At 34.0% G+C, this 20,648-nt stretch overlaps 1 pseudogene; it reads left to right on the top strand.

Annotated features, from left to right (window-relative positions):
- The window catches only part of LOC113713935 (eugenol synthase 1-like), a 30,352-nt pseudogene extending 11,914 nt beyond the window's left edge, over positions 1-18,438 (top strand).
- The last annotated feature ends 2,210 nt before the right edge of the window (positions 18,439-20,648 follow it).

Below are 20,648 nucleotides of genomic sequence, written 5' to 3'. Positions count from 1 at the left end.
TAGCCTCCCGTGGTTTCATTTATTATAACGAAACTTTTCTAACATTTCAAAATATTCACTTCACTCCTCTATGATTTCATGTAAACTAAAATTTTAACTGAAAATAACCTATGTAATTTTATTAGTTGAAATGCTACTAGTGCCCTTATTTAAATGTTAAATCAAATGACGACTTAATTACCTTATACAAATCCATTGGGAGATTATGTGAATAAATTAAAAACTACATTAGGTGAAGTGAATATTTATGCAAACCATAGGGGGTTAAGTGAATATTATGATTTCATGACACGCACTTTTAGAACATATGTGGTGTTATCACTATAATTGATTATACATTCCATCCATTTTTCACTTTATATAAAATCACAAGGGGATTATGTAACTATTTTGAAATGTTTGTGGGGTCACTTGGCATTATGCAAAACTACAGGGGGATTATATGTAATTTATCCAAAAAAATTCTTGTTCTTTGAGACTAAGAACAATAATTTGGTCGAGAAATTTATGAACGTTAAGATGTAGAAGGAGTACTTATGGTAGTTACTTCAAATTGAGGATAGTTTTTTGACAACATTTCAAATAATTTCGAATAAAACCTAAATAAGAAGATACATTTTTTGTTTTACTAGGGTTGGACCATTTAACCCTTTATTATAAGGATAGAAAAGGTTAGAAAAGGTGGATAAAAAAATAGCAGAAAAAAAGTAACACCATAAACATGCAAGTCAGTCAAGAAAAGCGCTAACACTTGCTCATTGAGTCAATATAAAGAGAACCATGTGGTAGGCCCGAAAAGTACACGTCCTCATGCGATAAGTTGTAAAGTTAAAACAGAAGAGGGAAATTAAATTGAAGATCTTTCGCTTTCAAGGCCTCTAGTCTTTACACAAATTTTTTTTTTTTTGTACTTGACCAAGATTTTGCGATGGAAAGATTATTATTTTCTGGTGTTGAAGATTGATAAAAATTGTTCAGTATATTTACGAATTTATTCTGTCTCCTTCGTAGTTGTATTTATTTAAGAAGAAGACATTGGAAGCTATACCATTAGAGTGGCAAATGACCCAACAACATGCAATAGTGTTGTCATTTTTCGGCGGTCAACAAACACATTATCTCAACTTGAGTTGATTAAACTTTGGGAGGAGAAGATGAATCGAAAGCTTAAAAAGATTCATGTCTCCGAGAAAGAAATTGTGAACCTTTCCAAGAATAAGTTAAAAATCCTCCTTCCTGTATTAAAAACCTAGCTGTATTAAAAACTTAGAAAAAGAACTTTTAAGAATCAATAAAACGTGCCGTAGTTTTTTTATCATGGTTAATCTTTATGTTGTTGAATTGGGATTTTTAGGATTCTAAATTATAGTTTATAACGACTATTTGTCAATTACTTGTCTGTGGGTCTACCTGTCCCCGAGAACATACCACTATTGGTCCTACATATAGTGTATTTGTGATTTGACAAAAAAATATTTGTATTTGTGAAAGGGGGGTAACTGCAAACTTTGACCTCGAAAATAAAGATTTGGAGGCATCAAAGTTATATCCAAATTTAAAATTCACCACAATTCGAGAGCTACTGTCGCGCCCCATTTTTCACGATGAGAAAAATAAAAGGTGTGTTATAAAAGATGTGATTTTATTTAAAAATAAGTGAAAAAATGACCTAAAATGGGACTTTAAAAATGCGACAATTTGTGTCCAAAATTTAGTCTAAAAGGATTTTTAAGAAAAAATAGGAGTCGCCACTTGATATTAAGTTTTGGTGTACTAAGTCACCCAAAAAGTGTTTTTAAATAAAATAAAATAAAATAAAACCCTTTTCGACAACTCTAGATCTTTGAAAACAAGAAAAAATGAATTCGGGAGTCACGGTTAAAGAAAGGGAAGGCAAAGGTTCAATTGATTCAAACCTAAGGCACCCTTTCAACCTAGTCTAAGTTAGTTGCGTGGTTTAGTCAAAATTTTCTTAATCTAACCTATAAATTTATCAAGTTTGGATGTTTCCTACATGGATGCAAAAATAAAATATCGAAGAGGACAAAATATCTACTCAAGGATTTAATTGATATCAATCGCATTGATTGCGAAGGTCAAAATGATTCCTTGAAAGCGTCACGAGTATGCAAATGATGAAATTAAAAAAAAGAAAGAATTAAATTATATACATAGATATAAGCGATCAAAGAAAAAGGGAATGCAACATAATGGATATGGGAGACAAGAACTCGCGACGTAATTTTCTTATACAGGGATTAATGGGGTATTTAAACTAAAGAGTTATAATCACTCATATCTATGTTCAAAAATAATTCTCCTAATATGAACAAGCAAATGAACTAACTTATTCCACAATTTCTTAAATGAAATGCAATTCTAAATGATATGATTAACACATAGGGTAGAGGATAATATAATAGAAAATATCATGCAAATGAGAAAATTCTAAAAAATAAAATATGCATGGAAATATATTGGATATCATACAAAAGATGAATCTAATGCATGAATAATCTAAGGGTCTAACGTTGGACTAACCCATTTCTAAAAGATCCTTACTAGCGTTGAGGGAGAAGTCACAACTAACGTTGGACTAGTATGGTGACGTCATGCATTTATAATACATAGTAAAACAAATAAGAAATAAATTAAAACAAATAAACACATAAGAGCACGTAGCACATACACATGTAAGCATGATATCTAGATGCAAAAATCCTAAGAAAGCGAGTAAACATATAAGCACACGAGCATGCAAACACATAAATAAATAAAAGCGAATAAAGACCTAACTATTACATTCGGGGTCCCTAACTACAATTTAAAGGGGTAAAGAATGAAATAATAACTTAATTATTATAATTTGACATTTAAATGCCTCTCAAATAATCAAAATTAAATAAATGAAATTAAAAACGAATAATAATAATAAATAAAAGAAAAACACTCAAAACATGTAATTGCACATAAAACACGTTGGAGCGCATAAAAGAAATTTAAAATAACAAAAGATGTAACCTCTCTTGAGGTGGTGACTAAGTGGCGATGAAATTGGCTCTATTTAGGCTCCAAAATGAACAAAATGATTAAGGCGCCAAATCAATGGACAAATAAATCATAAATAAATGAAATAAACATGAAATCAATCAATTAAAACATTCAAATGAAACATAATTCATAATTAAAGAGGAAAAGCAACTTCTATTTGAGAAATAAAATCTATCAAGGATCTAATTAAAAAGATTAATAAAATTTTTGGGTCAAATTATAATTATCACACGGATTTGGGGTTAAAATTAAATAAAAGAAAAGTGTAGGGACCTATTTGCAATTACATTAGGGACCTAATTAAAATAAACCTAAAGTATTTGGGCTAAAATAAAATAAAGTAAAAGTACAGGGACTAAAGTACAAATTCGTTTCTGGCCTTCTAACCCAACAGACCACTTGGGGCATTTTACTTATTTGTTTAGGCCGAAAGCTTCCTAGCCCAACCGAAAGTCCAAGGCTAAAGGAGTGGGCCAATCTCTTATTTCGACCCAAAATTAGCCAACAAAACAGATGGGCTTTGACCTCCAACCCAAGCCAAAAACCCAAAACAAATAAACCAAACCCACTCTTACAAACCCAACTGAAAATGAATCAGATTTTATACCGAAACCCAAACAAACAAACCTCAGGCCGAAAACTCCAATTATTTTACCAAACTCAATCAAAATAATAAATTTATCAAAATTATTAAACCTTAAATTTCATCCTAAAATTCATAAATAATCTGTTCAAAAATCATATTAAACAAACCAAAGAAATTTAAAATTTAAAGGGGGAAAATTGATCGATTTTTCATATTTTCGGGCCACAATAAGATTATATGAAAATTGAAGGCCCAAAATGCAAAATCCCAGATTAATCATTGCAAAGCATCTGAATCTTCCTTCCGCCGCAAATTTCCCCTGCGACATTCAGTTGGCGGCAATAGCTGTGCCGACGGTGCCACCGTTGCTGATTGCCGGCGATTTTTTCGATCACCAAAAATTATCAAAACACACACTTTCACTCGATTTTTCGAGTAGATTTCAATTGCAGAGCTATTTCTTACAAAAAAATGACCCGAAGGTATCAAAAATGACAAAAGACAGACCAGGTTTTACTTTTTTCAAACACTCAAATTTTCACCAAAAAATCATAAAATTATATTATAACATTCCTTACAACTTCTACAATATAACTATGATTTTATCTGACAAGAAAACAACATAAAAGAGATTAAAATAAAGCAAAACAGCCACTAAAATTCATTTTTTCCATTTTTTAAACAATTAACATGCATATATAAAAACCATTCTCTTTTGTTTAAAATTTTTATTCATGGGTTATCCCAAAACTTCAATAACATTAATAGCAACAACAACAAACGAAATCAGGGGACAAATGAGCATCAAAACATGTATTTAATCTAATAAATTAAAGAAAAGAAAAAGCTGGAAAAAAATAATAAATACCTCAATGAAGATTGTAGTCTCTTGACTAAAACTTGATGAAATTACGAGCCTTTAACCGTTTTCATTGTCCTTGCCCTGTCCAAGAGAAAACCTGAGAGTAGGGATGTACGCGAGTCGAGCTACTCGCGAGTAGCTCGGTCAACGACTCAACCGAGTTCGAGCCGAGTTTCGAGTAGCTCAAATGAAAATCGAGTCGAGTTTCGAGTCGAAATAGCCCAACTCGAGTCGAGTCGACTAGCTCGACGAGCCGGAGTTATTTAAATAATATATTTATAATTTAAATAATATATATGTATTATAATTATAAAATGACCATTATGGGTATAAGTTATATGAAATTTACAATATATCCTTCTTTATAATAAAATCCTATAATGACAAAAAAGTAATAACATAATTGTAAAAAGACCTAAAATGAAAAAAATTTTCGAGCCTCGAGTATCGAGTCAAGTCTCGAGCCTAAAGGAAATTTTTCGAGTCGAGTCTCGAGTATCGATTTTTTGGGCTCGCTCGAGTTCGAGTCGAGCTCGAGCTTTGGTGTATATGAGTCGAGTCGAGCTCGAGTATTGCTATACTCGAGCTCGACTCGGCTCGATTACACCCTTACCTGAGAGTGAGTGTTTTATTTGTTAAAAAATGGGAGAGAGAATCTGAGAGAGAGAGCCGAGAGATTGATTTTTTTTTTCTTCCCTTCTCTGTTTTCTATCCGTAGCCTTTGTCCGAAAGAGGGAGAGATGCGAGAGCGAGTCGGAGAAAATTTGTCTTTCTTCCCCCTTTCTGTCCGTTGAAGCTAAGGGCCTCTTGCAATTTTATCTTCTTATGCTTCTTTTGCTCTCTGGAAGTCCAAAGAAGGAGATAGTAAATTGAGGGAGCCAAAGAGCAGAGGGAGAGGAAATTTTTTCGTCTCCTTCTTTTCTGTGTTCTAGCCGAGAGAAAGAGGAGTGAGGGCCTCCCTTGCAAATTTCTTCTTCTCTGCTTTCTTTCTCTGTTTTTTCCGTTGGGAGCTTTAGTCAAGAGGTAGAGAATTTTTTCTTTTTGTTCTGTGAGGGAGAGAGCCGAGAGATGTGTTTTTTTTTTTTGAGAAAGAAAGGTGGGGGAGTTCTCTGCCATTTTTCTGCTTCGTTGCTCATTCTTTCATCCGTTGAGAGCCAGGAGCTTCTTTGCAAAAATTTCTCTCCTTCCCTTCTTTTGTTCCGTTGGTCATCATGATGCCTCCACTATCTTTTTTTTTTATTTATTGTTTTAACCAAAAACTGATTTTGTTTTTCTTTTATTTTTTTTCTAAAACAAACCTACAAATATAAGAAAAATACACCTTAAAATGTTAGAAAATAAATAATCCATTAAATAGAAAAAATTTTAAAAAATATTAAAAATTAACAAAAATTTGGTGTATACAGCAACTTCACATTTTTAATACAACCCCCCCCCCCCCCAAAAAGCCTGTATTAGCTGCATTTGAATGAGTACCCTTTTTGTTTTTTGTTGGTGCAAGGGCGGGCCAAAGGCCCCTAACAAGAGATGATTCTAGGGGTGGTGGTAACCCCTCCGATCCGAAGAGATCGTTCAGCGCTTCAACCAGTCTGCTCTCCAACTTGTTTGACAAATGATATTGCCACAACTCCGATTTTGATGCCTGAGCAATTTCTATAAAAATGAGGGTTCCTTTGAAGTCCAAGTGCGGTCTTGACTTGAGAAGGATAAAATCAACAACTCTTTTAAAAGGAATTATTTTAGAAACCTCCCATAAGGTTTTAGACAGTTACACTTGACACCTTAAACTTTAAAACTCTCACTTGCCTCCCTTATTTTAAGATTTTTGTATCATTTAAAACCCATTTTAAAATATAATATTAAAAAATTCATTTTGGGAGAGCAAATATAGTTTCATTCCAAATTTGCCCTTTTATTGTTTTACTTTTATTACAAACACACGAGGATATTAATAATAAATGAAAAATAAAAATAAAAAGTATGAAAGTTTATACTATATGGAAAAAAATAGAGTATTTTTTTAAAAAATAAAAAGAGTTAACATTTGAAAGTTTATTTGAAGATTTTATAGATCACAAAGATAATATTTTCGTTACTGTAAAAAATTTTAAGTTAATTTAAGAAGTTCTATAAATCGTTTAAATATTTTTGGATTTCCTAATTTTTTTGGTTCAAATCGACGGCTTGAAAACTGAAAAAAAAATACAGCGTGCTAAAAATTATATAAACTTTCTTGCATTGTTTTTAAGCTGGTGCTAAAAGATATTATCATGGTTGTAAATTATTGCGGATTATGTTTAAGAGTATTATAAATCATTCATAATTTTGAGTAATTTAACATTTCTTATCCGAACCAATGGCACAAAAATTATTAAAGAGTTTTTTGATCATGTTAATAACTTTTAACTTTTAAATTTTCATTAAAGAACTACATTGATCAATTTACAAAAAATAAGAGGTAAATTTGATATGTAATGGCAATTAAGAAGTCACAAGAGAATGACAAATTTGGAATGAAATTGTATTCTTTCTTTCAAAAAGAATTTTTTAATATTATATTTTGAAATGGGTTTTAAATATTACAAAATTTTAAATTAGAGGAGCTAGATGGGATTTTTTAAAGTTTGAAAGTGCCAAGTAAAATTATTAAAACCCTCAAGGGCGGTTTTTGAAACTATCCCCACTAAAAATCATGGTAACATTAGATATTGAGTGTAGGCATCAACATCAGCCAACTATTCAAAGAGGATAAAGTGGCACATAAAATGATTTTCTCATTCCTTAATCTAGCGTGCGACAGTGGGCTTATACTATTACAAACCTTATTGCGACAGTAGTCTCTAGAACTTTCAATATAGAAGACGCTACCCTAGAATGCGATAATTTCGGAACCTCTCCTGAGGTTTCTTATCGTACCACTAAGCGCTCTTGAGACTTTCAAAATCTTGAGTTTGTGTTAAACATGGTTAGAGTCCTAAAGTTCATGAGGATGGTGAGTTTCAAGGGTTGTTCGAGTCACAAGAAAAAGAAAATGAAAAAACTTGTCAAAAAAGAAAGTCGACTCGAATCCCTCCAAAAAGACCGATTGATTTTTGGAGTAATTGCTGGAGGAATTCAAGGAGTGAGTTGGAATAAGAAACAAATTAGAAAAAAAAAATAGGGGAGGAATCCAGCTGGATTTTGGAGGGATTCCAGTCAAATTTTATGGCTTTCACTTGTGCAACTTGTTTTCACATCCATTTTTTCACACCTTCTGAGGGACGATTGGCATCTTATTTGCAGCTGTAAAGATGAGATTCTAACAATAATTCTTGATTTTATTTCTTCAATAATGATGTGATTTAGTTTGGAGCAAAAAATGTTGACATTTGATGCCAATGTTCACACTTGAAGATTTCTTTATAAATAGGAGCTTGTATTTTCTTTTTGGAGAGCTTGGAGAGTACAAGAATACACCACAAAAATGTAGCTCTTACACTTTTTTAGTTTTAGGTTAGTATACTATAGTATAGTTTAGGTGGTAATGTGTGTGGTATCCACTCCTCTATATTGATTAGATTTGGATTAAGATGTATATGAAAAAGGAGAAGATGAAACTCATGTGACAAGGGTTTTCTCTTCTCTAACTCTTCATCTTTTGTATTGAATTCTTACGTATGGTTAATATGCAAGTTTTGGATTTGTATTTCATTATGTCTTTCTAAAGTTTCATGCCTTAAGTTTTAGTTGAACTTTCTATGATTGTATTATGTTGATTTCTTGGCTATTTGATGCTATTATTTTGAGCAAATTATTTAACACTTTTGCTTTTCTAATCATAATTAACTGGCTATTAATTGTGATCATTTTAAGGTGTTAGATTTGTAATAATAATTGAAATTTAATACTAGTTCAAGGAAGTGTTAAACCTAAAGTGTACACTCACAAGAGTAGAGATGCTCCTCTATGATTTTTGTGGCTTTGGTCCATGTAATTTCATATAGGTAATTTACTTGTAACTAATTTTATAACCACGAGAGTATGTATGGATTAGTTATAAGTATTTTTGATTCATTACGAGAGTAAGTTTCATATGCATAAGGAAATTACGCCATAGCTAGCAAAGGTAGTAGTGTTCAATGATCCAAATATTGCATTTTTATAAGTAATTAGGGATACTATGACCTAAGGAATTTTCATTTGCTATTTCTTGCAATTTTAGTGTAGTTTTATATTCTTCAATTTGTTGACTATCTAAATAATAGAGGAGTTTTATTAGTGCCGATAGTTGTCCATTCTTCCATGTGGGTTCAACCGTTAATACCCTATATTTAATTTCAACTAGTATATTTGCAGAAAATCGCATAGGGGATATTTGAAAATTTATAAATATAAAACTTGACTGTGAATTGAACTTAATTTTGTATACATGCTCCGCGCTAGTCAGCATTAGCAGATATTCTTGGTGTCTAGTTATGATCCTTTCTATCATGACTACTAGAGGTTACATTGGTCAAAGAATGCCTTAATTGCTAACACTTGGCTTTCCCTCAATTTTCCTTTATTTTGCCTTCTTTTCCCCTCTTTTCTAGTCAAGAATTTTGGCTATCCTAAGAAAAAAATTAGGGAAAGGAAAAATGAAGTAAAAACAAGGAGATTAGGGAAATAAAGTATTGGTCAAGTGGTGTTCTCTACCGGTAACAAATGGCGCACGTCGATTCAAGCCTATTTTCTTAACTCTCTTATACTTTTATTTTAACTTATGGTTCACTAACTTACTCTTAGCAATTTATAATCACATGCTTCCTCTTACTTAATATCCATTCTTATCTACTAAATTTAGTGCACACACCTCACCAATCGATCACACTACACGAATGCGCTAAAATCCTAGCTTACTCTAACTTTAAAAGTAAAAATAACACTCTCAACTCTATTATTTAATACAACTATGAAGGGAGTAAATTAGTGGTAAAGGAATTATAAATTAACTTATTCAAAATAAAAAGAGAATTTTAAGAAAATATAAACGAATTTTTTAAGTCCTCACACCCTCTCCCCTTTAAGGAAATTTCGTTTTCGAAATTTTTACCTTCCATCGCCTCAGATAACTCCGGAACTTGTTGCTTGTTTAAGGCATATACCCATGCTGGTACTTTTGGTCAGTTCTCTCTTTCATTAGTTTGTCTAGATTTTGTTCTATCCACTTGTTGAGCATTATTCTCTCGTGGTTGCTTCTTCGGGTAGTTGTTAATTTGATGGTCGCTACTCTCACAAATCAGACACTTTCGCCCCTTTATCTAGCATTCATCCTCAATATGATTTGTCTTTCTACAGTATCCACAAGTCAAACGAAGAGCCACTTTTTGGCTTTCTCGAAAAATTCCCTCTTGTTGCTCTTTTCCTATTTGAACTCCTCTTGTAGAACCTTCTTCTAATTGTCCTAATATCCATGGTGAGTAGTGCTGAAAGTCTGCTCTTCTTACTTTGGAGGGCATTACATTTTCCTTAGATTCCTCAAGTGCACTAGTAGGTGTACTCCTTTTTCTCGCATGAAAAGCCTTCACTTGCCCCCTCACAATTTCAAGTTTTTGAGCTTTTTCAAGAGTTTCTATGAATGTATTAATTTGCGCAGCCGCCAAAGCCTCTTGCATTTCCACACTTAACCCTGTACAAATCGCCTCACCTTCATTTGCTCCGTAGCTACCAATTCAGGAGCAAATTTGGACAATTTAATGAATTGTGTTTCATATTTGGCCACGCTTAGGGTTCCATGACGTAACCTAATAAAATCATCCTCTCTCTTCTTTTGGATCAGAGGTGGGAAGTATTTCTTATTAAATTTTCTCATAAAATTAACCCAAGTCTATGCCGTCTATTCTCTTTTCCATTTTGTCCTAATAATATTCCACCATACCCTGGCCGGTCCCTCAAACTGAAAGACGGCAAATGCCACTTGTCTTTCCTCCGTATAATTCAAGGTGATAAAAATATTAATCATAACCTCTAACCAATACTCAGCTATCTCTGGATCAGGCCCTCCAAGAATTTTTGGTGCAGAAAACTTTTGGAAACGCTCTAAGGCCCTATTCTCTCTTGTCTCAGGGTCCCTAAGTTGGTTAACAGGTGCCTGACCCTGTTGTTCCACTAGTCGTGCCAAAATATCAGTCATTTGTTGTATGACCGTCGCTACCTGATCCCCTATTTCAGTCATTGGTTCCTGTTACTGTTTTGCCGCCGCGTCTCTTGTTTCTCTTGGTTCTTGTACTTGCCTATCGCCACGTCCATGGCGAACCCCACATCCCCGACTAGCCCCTCATCCTTGATTTCGTCTACTCTCCATACCTTTCTCTCTCTCTTTTTTTCAAAAGGTTATGTAGCACATATTGTGACAACCCCACCTTCCCCTAAGGCGAACCAAAGGGGTTAGCGGACTGCCTGCCCAGCTCTCGCCAGGACTAACGGTACGGTTTACGTCAATCTAAAACGTTCCGGAACATACCATTGCGCGCAAACAAGTCAAAACACAAAATAAAAAAATGAAAAAACCGGAAGCCGAAATTTATCTAAACCATAGCCAAGCATATATATACAATGGAAATCAACATTTACAACCATAATGGCATGCCAAAACCATTCATTAAGGAGTACACATTCGATTTGCCTATCAAAAGGAAATGAACCCGTTATACATTAGGGTTTCACTTCAAGAGCTATACAAAAGACATTTACAAGCTCAGTATGGCAATTGACTATCCAGTCCATTTTCAAAAGCAATTATATCCCTGTAAGGAAAACAAATAACACGGAATGAGCCAAAGCCCAGTGGTATACCACCCAATAAGCAATCAAAGTCATATAAGAATGAACCTTCATTTAAAGTGCACAAATAAGCAATGAAGCAAAACGGTAAAAGGATACGGTCGGCTCTCAAGAGCCCATTTCCACGCTTGCAATCTTGAACCAACCTCATTGACTCTCCGTCAATGTTAAAATACCAAACCGTAGACAACTCTTTACTTCCATTCCTTCCACCCAACATACCCCAACCGGGCCCGCACTCCATTCAGTAATATTTTTGGTAATACTCGAGTTTACCGGAACCAAGGGTCTCATTACCACAAGGTTCCCCAGTACAGTCCCCGTGGCAATTCAATCTTCACGACCAAGCCCTCGCCGGCTCGATTCAATTGACTACCAAACAGGGTTGAGCTCAGTGATACAGTAAAGTAGTAGGACAACCGTCCAAACAACCCAATTCAGTTTCCATGCATGGAATTCAGTATCTCATATAACAAATGCAGTATTTCAGTGGAACAGTAGATAGCTATGAAGAAAATCACAAGGGGTGAGAGCGGTCAAGTACACCCTCACCTCAATCACTTTCAATAACCAATTAAGCCTTCAAGGCATCAAATACACATAGCACAAAGCCACATTATAGCAAGTAAGTGAGTAGTATACTCACCAAGCGAGAAAGTGGTGTTTCATACACCGTGGTCACCAATCCGCCGTGAACTACCGTCACGCCCTAGAATCACGCAACAAATGCAATGAAACTCGATAACGAGTCATATAACAATGCTTAACACAACCCCAATAGGGTTTCGTATGCACAAATAAGCATGATAGTAAACCAGAAATTAAGAAAGGGCTTTAACTTAAGCCTTAATAAGAAAATCGATTTTGCCGTCATAATGCGGTAATGGTACAACTCTCACTACAAATATCGGTTGGGGGTGTAAGACCCACCGTTTCGAAGCTATGGAACAGGGCTACAACAATGTAGAAGGTCACTCAATCCAGTTCCTAGCTTAACTAGGTCGAAAATGCCAAATACTAACCCAGAATTCCTAAAACAGGTTCGCAAAACACAAAAAACTGTAATCGGTATATCTCAGTCCATACAAGTCCAAATGCCGAAATTCCAAAGGCATAAGTTAGCTAAGTCATCCAACTACATTTCATCAGAAGACACCAACTCCAAAATCTAAACCAATACCAGTCAAAATGGCCAATTACTATCGCAGTTTTCGCATTCTGTCCAAAGCAGAACAGCTACAGTAATTTCATCATATCTCATTCCACATTAATCCAAATGACCTGAAATTTTGCAGGCACATCAACCTCATCAATACCTACAACTTTCATGTTTTGAGCAAAGTCAAATTCGGCCTCTAACACAGTGATCTAAAACCGGACAGAATTGGGGCTTCAAGAACCCTAACTTTCCAATTTTCCATCCAAATCCAAAATTAGTTGCATTTTCCTATCCAATACACCTCATAGAGTCATTATCAACCATTACCATTCATCATGCAAAGCCACAACCTTCATTTCATATTAAACCAGAAAATTCTCAATAAAATGAAAACTTCACCAAAACAAACCCAATCAAGAAACAAATCACATATTACTCCTCTCATGCCTCCATTAAGCACAAAATAAGCATCATTAGAGATAGTAGGGTGTTTCAAGCTTCACTTACCAAGAACCAAGAGAGAGAGGGATGTTGACCACCTTAGGCCTTCAACCAAATCTCACCAAACTACTTACTAACACTAGAAGGAAAGTTTTTATGGAGTGAAATCAACTCTAAGCTTTGGTTTGTGGTAGATTGGACCAAATGGAAGCTTGCAAAAATGGAGAAGTTCCCTTCCTTCTTGAGCTAAGGAGAGCCGGCCAACAAGAGAAGAAAAATGGTGATTTTTGGTGAATTTTTGGATATTTACTTAGTTGGGTCAAAAGTAAAAAAAAAAAATGTCAAAAGGTGAATAGTGTTTCATAAAAGGTATCCAATAAGAAAGTGACAAGTGTCACTCTATTAAATGCAATCTTATCATTCTTTTCTCTCTCACATCAATCACTTCATATACTCTACTTATCCCTTAACACCCGATAAATTTTACACAGTATCCGAAACTTAACCTTATTGGCCGAATTTTTCCGAACTTTTCGCACTAGTGGGTCCCACGTCCACTATTTACTCTTAATTTTCTAAAAATTCTCCAATGCTAGAAAAATCATCTTAAAACTATAATTGCTCATAAAATCCACTAAGAAAATATTTCTAAGCCAGAAAATGCAGAAAACATGCAATTAAGGGGAAATAAACCCTAGGAAAATATTAGGGTTTTACGGGTTCTCACACATATACAAAATAAATTGACTATAACAGAAAAAGAAAAATATTTTTAAATCACATAGTCAAAGATAGGGAAATGCACTTAGTACATTTATAACATTCCAAGTTCATTCATCAGGTTACAATGATACTTTACATATCAACTTGATCAAAACCAAGTGCGAAAAACAAAACAGATACTATACACATTAGTATTGAGACGTCACTAGCAGCATACATACAGTAGTAGAACAAGAAATGGCTTGTCATCCCAGTTACCTACACCTACATCCTGCATTCTCAAATCTCTGACCTAGGCATTATCGAATCAACTGATTCTACTTCTCCCTGGGATGTAGGTTGCCCTACTTCAGACTCAAGATTAAGTTCATTAGGGACTGCATACCCTTGACCTCCCTTGGCTACATTCACTCGTGCTACCTCATCCACAAGAATCTCAAATTAGTCAAAGTACAAACCGTTTCAATTATAGGTACAAATTCAAATACATCATTAGTAATGCCAATCCAAGGTAACAACCTACTCTTTTGATCCAAAAATAATTCATATAAGGATGGCCTAATCGCATCTTCCACACTTACCTCAATTTCATTCGTAACCATCATAAAAGTATCAACTCTTTGGTACTCAAGCACAAGAATCCAAAAATAGGATAATTCATAACTTGAGCCGACCGGTCCCATGAGTAAATCACCTATATTAGAGATTCCTACCTGACATACATATCTATCTTCTCCAAGTATCATGATAAGGGTTTATACTTATAACGTTCATGATTCACAGCTTATGCTCTAGAAGAGTACTTAATCCTTTACTCATTCACATAATAGAGACCATAACACCACTTGGTCCAAACTCACCCTACGTAGAGACCACACGAAGTGGCTCTGATACCACCTGTAACGACCCCACCTCCCCCTAGGATATACCCAAGGATTTGGCGGATCGCCTGCTCAACTCTCGCCAAAATTCACTCACTAACGTTCTCGAAATAGCCGATCAGGCCTCGAAATTAACATAAAAGTTTCATTTTCAACCAGCAATTCAAATTTAATTTACAATTCAAAAGTAAAACATAGGATTACATCTCTAAAGATTCCACATACATCACATCTACAAAAGTACAAGTACAAGAGATTATATACACTAGTTCATGGCTGCTTGCTCCAACCTCCACTCCTGTAAGAAAAACAAACTAATGGGATGAGCTAAAAGCTCAGTGAGATTCCCAAACAAGCAAACAAGCAGGTAAACACGGGAACATTTACACTTAACACTTTGCACACTTGGCACAGTAATAAGTAGTCATTCAAGAATCAATCATTCATTCATTAAAAGGATACGTGCTCACTTGGAGCCATTCATTCATTTATTCGCCAACTATTTTCCTTATCCCTCTGACATTAGAAAATATTTGCAAGTGAAAACTCTTTCAGTGTTTATGTCATTCATTCATTGATTTTATTGCATTGAATTCACGGGTCAGTTCTCCACCAGATTTCGTAGTAATACTGGAGTATACCAAACATTGTCCCAGGGTCATCAGTCGCCCGACCGAGTTTGCTTCTGACTCGAATCGATTGGCAGCGAAGAGGAAGGGCCCAGTTCAGCCAAAAGGCTTACATTCATGCACAAGTTGCATTCAATCATTGAAAATTCACTTTTGCTTGGGTCGAGTACGATAAAGTACACACTGGCCCATCAAAAATCCATTTAGCAATCATTGAAAAGCATTTAACATTTCGGCAACATTCACAACATTTCACATAGTCATTTAAAGCACACGCATGCAAGGAACACTCACCTTTTAAAGTAGACCAAAGCTAAACGTTCGACTCTGGGTCATGCTCGTTCCCACCGTTAAACCCTAAAAGTAACGAAGACAAGATGTCGTGGTCTGATCATTAAAACTTAGGTTAATAAGGTGCTCACTTTAGCTTTAATCATGAGCCATACACATATCTAAAATCGGCCCCTGAAAACACAAAATTCAAAGACAAACTTGAAAGCCAATCGAAGAATGTTCAAGTGTATTTTAGGGCTATGAAATACACTTGTTTAAGACCAAAAACCATCCAAAATCACACCAATTAAAGTTTAAGACCTAGAAAAGAGGTGAAAGTGAACGTACTGTTGTATGTTCTTACATAGGTTCTAAAACAAATTGCTTTTTCAGTTCCACTAGTAAATAGCTCTATTAATATGTCCAGCATTTTACTCTCTTCTAAGACTACTTCTCCATCCGAGCAACAGAAGTTTACAGACTCAGAATATAATTTTTGAGCTCCGCAATGCTTGCATTTTTGTTGTTCTGGTAATCTATCGGCTTCCAAGCTTATCGAAGATAACGCCTCAATTCCCTTCACCACCTTATATAAAGTTGACGGGATCACCACTATTATATGATCAACAATGGTGATTAGTTTTTTAACTAACATGTTAGATCATCCATTGCTTTAGAAAGAAACTATAGCAGTAGTTGCATATGGGTGGTTGGTCTATAATATCGGAAAATAAAGTGATCACTTTTAGCTAGTAGCTAAGGAGAAATCTAGGTTGGTAACGTTTGTTACAAGAGGAAAGAATAATTAAACTTAGCAGTATAAAACAATAACTAAACCTGGAGATCGGGTCTCTTCAGAATGCTGACACTTTTTTGCTCGTCAAGCTGTAGAAGTAGAACCTCTAGATTTTCCACAGCATGTTAACTAATATATTTTGTAGATCTCTTCTAATATATCTTTGGATATTAGGGAGGGAGAGACCGCGCGACGCGCGGGAATTTGGTACTTGTGATTGAAGATAATTAATAGTTATTGTTTAATATTTTGTAGTATAAGAACTAAAGTATGATGATTTATCATGTTATTTTAACAGAAAAATTATAAGTTACATAGTGAGTCAATAAAATAATGTGCAATGAAATATTCTTATTCTTATACTATATAAGAATCAGTTATGATCAAAAGTTATGTTGGAATTTCGACCGCAAAGATAAGGGTAGTTTGGAAATGTAAGAATGCTTAAAGTGCAATTGAAAAGTATCCAAAAGTTTTTTCTAAAACTTATTCAAGATGATAAAACATTTAAAAGTATCAATTGGACCCCTCATTTCCTGAATCTATATATATATTCGTGAAAGATCTCTCAATCAATGCTTCTGATTTCTCCCTCGACTTAAGCTTAAGTTGAATTATCAAGTCAAGTTTATCCATCAATCACTTTGCATCCAATCTAATCTAAAATTATTTTATTTTAGACTAACTATTTATATAATTTGGTGGGTATAATGCGACTTAATTACATGTTTCTTATAGAGATAATAATGCCCAAAAATGATAGATAGATAAGAAACTTAAGTGGTCTCTTCAAAGTTTTGTAGAAATGATTCAGATTTGGTATTTTTAGCTAGGGACATTTCTTCATAATCTCATAAATAAGTTCAAATCTGCGTAATTGTTAAAGATCTAATTTGAAATTACCTTGATTATAAAAAATTGGTGCAAATAATATTTTCTAAATTTGAAATTGTAGAAAATGGTAACTAAAATCAAAAGAAATTGCTCATATGAATTCGAACTGCAAGCTATGGTAGAAACTGCTTAATGATATTTTCCAATGTTTACTTGTATAAGTGTCCAATATAGCAACTGTACTTAATTAACTTGTTTGAACTATGGATAATAGTTGTTTCAATCAAATCAAGAAACATTATATATCAATGTACAGTATACAATTATGAGTAAATGAATTAATCGAATGCAATCAAAATGGTGCTGTAGCTAAAACATTTAAACTCATCAAGTTCTACTACAAATTCTTTTCGATAGCATGTTAAATAATATCGCAAAACGAGTTGTCAAAGTAAAAAAGTAAATTTTTTGTATTTGGAATTATATAAATAGCATAATACAAGAACGAGATCATAACATGGAAAGCAAATAGAGCGCAAATTACATCTTAGTACTGTATAGCATGATTAATTTTCATTTTTAGTTTCACTGAAGGATAAAATTCTAAGTTAATAAATTTTACGGTGATAAAATTTCCAATTAAAATACACACAAGTTGAATTCCAAATCATATTACATGAAAAACTAAATAAAAATAACTACTTGAACCATACATTAGCCATAATATAAAATGGCATAATAGTTCTATTCAACCATCAAAAATTTTGTCAAGCATTAAACTAAAGAATCACCAGGCCTTGATCCCATCCCTTCTTGCTATGCTTACTGCAACACCCGCACCCATAAGCGTGTTGCCTCAGAACCTCAAGTTTCAATCCTTATAATTATTTTTTCATACCTTATTTTCAACAATACTGATTAGCATCTTCAAGCTATCTGAGACTTTGGAAGAAGATGTCAAGACTGATGCTTCTTCATGGTAACTACCGGATCATTCCCTTTTCTTTTTTTCTTTTTCGCTTGGGAATTTGGATTCCTACTTCGTAGCAGCAAGACATCGGGAATTCTAGAAATTCAGACTCCCTTCTTTCTAGAACTGTCAAAAAACATCATGCTTTTACATGGTTTAGTTTGAGTGATATCTAGTATGTGACGGCGCATGTAGGTGGTAAATCACAGCATACCAGAACGTCTAATGAATGCAATATTTGATGTTAGCCACTTGGCTGAGGAGGTGAAGATGGGATATGAAACTAAGCATGTGTGTGTTGGATCTAATGTGGTGCGAGCTTCAATGCTTCCAAAAGGCAAATCAATCTTCTTCAAGATTGGAGGAACTTCCTCAAGGTCGTCCTCCAGCTTGCTTTTGCAATGCCCTCATGTTATACCCTGTTCTAATTAAACTTTGACTTAACATCTATAACTTATAAGTAATAAATTTATAAGAACAAATAAGTTCCGCTACTTTAAAAATTAGTTCTACACAACTTCATTCAATGAATTTTAAGCAAGGTGATAAAATTGCTAACCTTATTCAAGATATATGCAACAAAGCCAGGTTTTGATACCAACTTCAACCTATTCCATAAATACAAGAACCAGAAAATAGTACAATTAGTTACTTTTGGGAATTAGAAGTATTAGAAAGCAAACTATTTGGAGTTCTTGAATAAACCAATCATAAAAAAAAATCACCTCAAACCCAAAGAGCTCACCTCAATTTAAAGAAAAAGTTATGCATTCCACCAAATATTTAATAGCCATAATAAAACCAAAGAGATGAAACGGGAAAAGAAGAAAGGCTATCGGTTGATCATGGAGGCATAACTATGGTGATGGTCATTTAGGGCAATTGGCTGAACATGGGGCATAAATATGATAATAGTTGTTCAGGTAATAATTAGGTCAATTAATTGTAATTAAAATCCAATTATTTAAACATCCAATTAATTCCTTAACGGATGAGAAAGGCTTCAGGAAATTGGAAGGTTGGGATGTTAGTATAATAAATAATTAAAAGGCCTTTTATGTAATTCTATCAAAACACAAGCTTAATTCAGTTGTACATAATACTCAACTTGGCATAGTTATTAAACCCAACCCGGGAAGGAATCCCGCGAAGGAGGTGGGTCAACGGGTTACTGGTTGAACCGGTGGGTGAGTGGTTGAACCGGTGGGTCACTACATATATTTAAATATTATATTTCATAATTATTTATATAAGATATATGATATAAATTGTAATAAATAATGCCATAACAAAAGCTCATTTAATTTAATTTGTTATAAAATAATTAATTCATATAAGAATCAATCAAATATAAAGTTATTTATTAATATACCAAACTTCAAGTGTAAAATTTTATCTATATTTAGTGTAATTATCTAGCTTATTTATGAATTTTAAGTATAAATATTTATTAAAAATAATATTTGTCTTTAAATGAATTATGTAATATGTTATTTTTGGAATCCATTTTATAACTTATAGAGTTGGGAGGGTAATAAATTTTTATTAAAAGATTCCAAATAAATTTGTTTTAGAGAAAAAAAGATAGAATTGAAAAAACATTTATATATCATAATAAAGCTACTATATCAACATATTTGGAAGTAGTTTGGTGGTAAGCAGGCAGTAGTGTTGGGGTAGAGGTCCGAAGTTCGAGTTCCAACAATAGCAATATAATTTTTCCACAAAATCCGGTTAGTGACAAAACCGGCCAAAACCGGCCGGGTTTCCGGTTTAACCCGGTTCGACCGCCGGGTCGTTGACTAAGTCAACGGTCTCTTTGCACAAACGATCTGATTCCAAACCCGGCCCGGTCCAATGACCGGTCCACCGGTTTGACCGGTTCGACCGCCGGGCCGGGCCGGGTTTAATAACTATGCAACTTGGCACCAAACATTGTCACTTACCAAACCTGCCCCTAGGCTTAAATGTCTGAAAGGTTATATAAGTAATTATAGCAAAATTAAAGCTATAATAACTTGTACTTAATGCTCCAATTATACTTTAAACACTCTCATATTCCCAAAATAGCCCCATCCTTGCGGTTGAAATCCAAAAACTATATTTGTCCTAAACTCGTTCTTATATAGTATAAGGATTTGTGAATTAAAAATCTTTTTAATTACACGTGGTTGACCTTTGAGATATGTTGAAAATTTTGACACATGCTCCTTCTGTCTTTGATTACCATCGACTTTGTTTCCAAGAACTAAATAGATTGTAAAAATGTTATGCCTATATGGCATTACAATAGCCTAAATGAGAAGGGATTACAAAAATAACCTGTCTCACTGTGCTGCTTATGACCACAATTAGGTTCACGAATGCGAAAAGCCTGCTATAACAGTTGCTTTTTACTAGTATGCTCTTCATCTGAGCATGAAGATAGAGGAAAAGGTAGTTTAGTATGTAGCTATACTTGTTGGAATTTATTATAGACATAGGTGGGTCTCTGAATATTCATTATAATGTAGTATATATAACGCTATACCTTTTCCTCTCAATACTATTGGGGAGGTACAAGTAGTCTTTGTCTTTGTCTTTTTTACTTTTATAGGTATCATGGAATTTTTGTCGTCGAATTTCTTCTGCTTCTTAGATAA

This window comes from Coffea arabica, chromosome 10c, assembly GCF_036785885.1.
Source record: "Coffea arabica cultivar ET-39 chromosome 10c, Coffea Arabica ET-39 HiFi, whole genome shotgun sequence".
NCBI classification, from domain to species: domain Eukaryota; kingdom Viridiplantae; phylum Streptophyta; class Magnoliopsida; order Gentianales; family Rubiaceae; genus Coffea; species Coffea arabica.
Note: the sequence above shows the minus strand (reverse complement) of the source record. Positions and strands in the feature narration are given on the sequence as shown.